This window comes from Zonotrichia leucophrys, chromosome 19 (assembly GCF_028769735.1).
Source record: "Zonotrichia leucophrys gambelii isolate GWCS_2022_RI chromosome 19, RI_Zleu_2.0, whole genome shotgun sequence".
Taxonomy (NCBI): Eukaryota; Metazoa; Chordata; class Aves; order Passeriformes; family Passerellidae; genus Zonotrichia; species Zonotrichia leucophrys.
The window spans coordinates 4,742,739-4,747,196 of NC_088188.1; the positions used below are offsets into that span (position 1 = coordinate 4,742,739).

The 4,458-nt window shown below is 41.9% G+C and overlaps 1 long non-coding RNA gene across 1 annotated transcript; it reads right to left on the reverse strand.

Annotated features, from left to right (window-relative positions):
* Positions 1-443: 443 nt before the first annotated feature.
* On the reverse strand, positions 444-3,756 carry LOC135455871 (uncharacterized). Its single transcript, XR_010442411.1, has 4 exons — positions 3,626-3,756; positions 3,441-3,537; positions 2,363-2,474; positions 444-1,989 (listed from the first exon to the last, which is right to left on the reverse strand). It is a non-coding gene; the product is annotated as an uncharacterized LOC135455871 (long non-coding RNA).
* Positions 3,757-4,458: the final 702 nt, after the last annotated feature.

The window sequence follows — 4,458 nt, forward strand, 5'->3', positions numbered from 1 at the left end:
TTTAGGTGTTTGGGGTTTATTTTATTTACTGTATAACTCTGTAATAAAAAGAAATGCCTGTAATTTATAGCCCAGCATTTGGCAAGTGGTTTGTCTGGTCCAGGATTATTTTTTTATGGCTGAAATTTTAAATTTAGGTGAGAATTTCAAAGAAGCTTGATACCCACAATTAAGGCAGATGTTCAGTGCTGCCAAGCTCAAGCATTCAAAAATTATGAATCAGGCATGAAAATACCAGTATTAACTCAAAATAAAAAGACATGGACACAAACTGATACTCACACACCCACATGGATATACAAGTACCTCTGAATAAGGCTAGTATTTAATTTTGTATCAGATTAACTCCTAATGAAAAGTTATGTTTTCATATAGGGTGCAATATTTGTGACAAATAAATAAGCAAAATTATTTTGATGTTGGATTAAGTATACTTAAGGCAATAAAATTAAAAACATTTTTATTTTGCTGGATAAGCAGCAGTTTTCATTGAGAACCTGGGAATAAATTAGTCTCTATACCACAATATTGCATCACATTGGCTCATGACTTTGGGTTCCTTCTTTCCAATCTGGTATTTGTTTTCCACATGCATTTTTCTCAAGCTTTTCTCTACAGTAATGAAAGCTCAAAAATTCCTGTTTTGAATTTCACACAAGCTAAGATTCTCTAACCATCCATCTTTGGGAACTCCACACCTAAGAAGAACACTCAGCATGATAAGAATCACAAAAATATCACGAAAAACATGAACAAGGTGTGCTGCTTTCCTTTATCAAGAAAGCTGAAACTTTGCTTTCTTTGCAAGAGTTCAATCCCCAGCATAACAAATACTTGCCCATAAAGAGAACTTCTAAGACTTTCTGGAAAATATAATTGCTCTTTTAGGTGCCTTTGTAGAGCAAATACTCATCAGATGGTACAGACAAATGCCAACAGAAAGAGAACTGCAGTCAAAACATGTTCTGTGAGTGCACCCACATTGCACTGCACATATATGAGTGCACTTATAGAACATTTACTGCACTTTGGAATGTTATTGCAAATATTTAGGCACTGTGAAAGAGGGAAATGCAGCACTGAGCCACCTTCTTCCAGAGGTATCCCAGAGCAATGGGAGTGTGCTGGTGACTTCCACTGAGCTGGGATCCAGTCCTCAGAGGGAAAAGGTGAAAAAGGCTCTGCAGGACTTTGAGAGCAGGTCCTGCATCCAGGACTCTGAGAGCAGGTCCTGCATCCAGGACTCTGAGAGCAGGCCCTGCATCCAGGCACAATGGGAAATTGCTGGTTGTATCCTACTACCCCAGTGCACAAAGGGCTGCAGGGACTGGTGCTGTTTTCCTAGAGCAGAAGCCCACTTGCCTGTGTTATTGTAATGCACAGAAGTGATGCCTTGGTGCTGAAATCCCGAGAAGCAATGGCACATTAACACCATGCTGCTGGAATACATCAGGGCAATTGTGCTCTCGTGCTGTGTTACTGACTGCAGGGCATCGCAGTAACAACACTCCAGTAACCCAGTCCCCCTGCTGAGGTGAAAGAAACATCTTAATGGGAGACCCTGACATTTCTGCAGGCCCATCTACATTCCTGCAAATCAACACAGCGATTGCCCTCGCATGAGGTCACAGGGAGCCCTGTAAAAACATTCAATCACAAAAAAGTCCAAACCCCAAGTCAAAACATAACTCACAGGAGTAGTGAAACCATACTGGGCTCCCAGCTAACTGCACTGACTGGGGAAACAATCGGGGTGGTGAAAGAAGGGCATTTCAGAGCTCTTCAAGAAAAGCTTTAACAGCACTCTATATCATGAGTCAAAAACTCAAATGCCTACAGTGGTCACAGAGCAATTCACTTGGAAGAATTCATGCAAAATGTCATTTGTTCTGGCTACTGGATCTGAAGCTACCAGGGCGTATAAGTGTTTATTCAGGTTTTAAAGCAACACTGATCCTCCAGCCAGGCCTGGGAACATTTCAGCAGACCCTGCAACAGAAAGAATTACCTATACAAAAGAGCTGCACAAGATAAACTGAAATAGTTTTTAAAAAAGCATAAGCCTGTCATAGAGAGTCTTTTTCCAGTTGCAGTGACAGCCTGCTGTTCATATTGATTTTGGGTAAGTACAGCATCAGCTGGAGATTAAACCTTGTCCCACCATGGCTCTGACACTACGAGTCCTCCTTTTGTCTCAGCCAAAGCTCAGTCAGTGTAAGGGGGCTACAATGGAAAGTTTGTGCAAAGTGAACCAGAACATGACTGCACAGCAGTCACTGTGTAGAAACCAAACTGAGAGCTAAACTCACAAAGGCCTTGTCCCCTTCCAAAGCTGGGACAGTGGGGATCAACATGTACTCACCAATCCAGCTGGAATTCACATTCAAACAGCCCCTGAGAGCACCAGAGAAGATGTTCTGTGATCTGGCCTTTAAAGCACAAAAGCATTTCCATGGGCAAGGTCCTGCTTTCCTCTGCAACAGAAGAAATTTTATTCACAACTTCCCTTGGAGGTTTTGGGTTCATTTTGATTTTAAATTCCTTTCATCCTGAAATCTTGGGGCTTGATTCTTACATCTTGAGAAGTCCTTCATGTCTGTGCAGAGTGGAAGTGAGAAGCTTCCTACTGAGAGTGTCAGGCAATCCCCACTCACCTTTCCATGGGCACAATGTGCAAATCCCAGTGCCTGCCTGTTCCTGCCACTGTCCCAGGGCAGATCCACCTCCAGCAGCAACGGGACACAGGTGACAGCAATGGCACCTGTCCTGCCCTGCCACAGGAGATGTGTCAGGTAGGACAGAGCACACAGAATGTTAATTTCTTGCCCAACCTCATTAAGGGCCACCAGAGTTCTTCTGTAGAATGAAGCAACATGATTCAAGATGAGTTTCAGCCAGCCAGTGACAAACACTGACAGTGGAACCTCTGTTTTCTACATTCCAGAGACCAAGCTCTTGCTGCTCATTAATATTTTACATCATTTTTATTCATTAGTGTTTTTGTTAAGGTGCTCTGCCAGAGGTAGGCATCCACTTCTTGCAAACTCAAGGCAATCTCTTTCAAGCAAACCTGTGATGCTGGCAGCAATCTTTGTGTAGTTAACTGAGATTTCATAGAAAATTTGGGATTTTACTAAAAAGCTGCAGACTATTTACAATGTTTGTTGTTTATTTGGTTTGCTGATGGTGGTTTTGGGGAAAAAAAATTGAGTGAAACCTGATTAATCAAAACAATCCTGTTTCTGAAAGAAGACTGGATGTTTTCAGATTTTCAGGCTAAATCAGAAAGAGACCAAATTTTGTGTCAAAACATGTAAAAATATGACTGTTCAGATTTAAATGTCAAAAATAAATATTGTGTCAGTTTGTGAAGAACTGAGCACAAAGCAGCAGTAAAATGTGAAAATCTTATCATGAAACACATAAATATTCCTTCTTACCCAGATACACAGATGCTACTGCACAGCAACAGATCCCATGAATGTGCATGGGAGAATGCCATCAGCAGGAGGTTTGATCTTTAAATATTAGAAATACCTAAAATGCCAGAGTGAAAGCATAAAGGGCAAAGAGATTTAGTAAATCATGCTGATTCCAGCTCTCCCTGAAAAGGTTTTAACATCACCTGCAAAGTATCCAGAGGAGTAATTATTTCTTTTTTAAGTGAACAAACAAAACTTTGAGCAGCCCATTGCTGTTTGTTTCTGTTGGGTGCTGGTTTGTGCTGTGATTCCCATCCCGTGCCCAGCACACAGCAATGAGGTTAAATTGGTTTGGATGATATCAGCTATTTGTAATTAAACCAGCAGCCCATGGCTGGGCCTTTCTGTGCCCATGTTAGGTGTTAAATTAAGGTCTGATTAAGAGTGTGCTGCTGCAGTGAAGGTCAAGGACTAAAGATCACAAGCTTTGTTTCATCTAATAACAATAAAGACTGTCTGGCTGCCAAATACCACAACAGCCCTTGTTCTGCTATCAGACTGCTGTCCAGCTAGAGGGATCTGATTTCACTGGTATCCCTTTTTAAACCCCACTTCTAAGAGGGTTTGTAGCTATTTCATCTGTGTGAAGCAGCACTGTGTTACCCGAGGCTATACAGTGCATTCTATATGATCAAAGCAGAAATGCAGCAGCTTCTGACGAAGAGTTATCGTGGCTGAGGGGAACAAAATATCAAGGAAGGAGGAAAAAAAGATACAGAGCTACAAAATACCAGGTCATGGCACCAAAGTAAACACCCACAGGTAAGTTCAGAGCAGGAGACCACACAATGGTGGGAACTGTGCACGTGTGTTTGCTTGGAACAAATCACAGGCTTGTCCCACCAGCAGCCAGCAGGAGAGATGTGGCAGACAGGACAGACAGGAGATAAAAGCAGAGTGGTGAAGAGAAAAGCCAGCAACTTATTTGTAGGATAAAGACAAGAATTGGTGCATAAGGGCTTCTGCCGGCACAAGT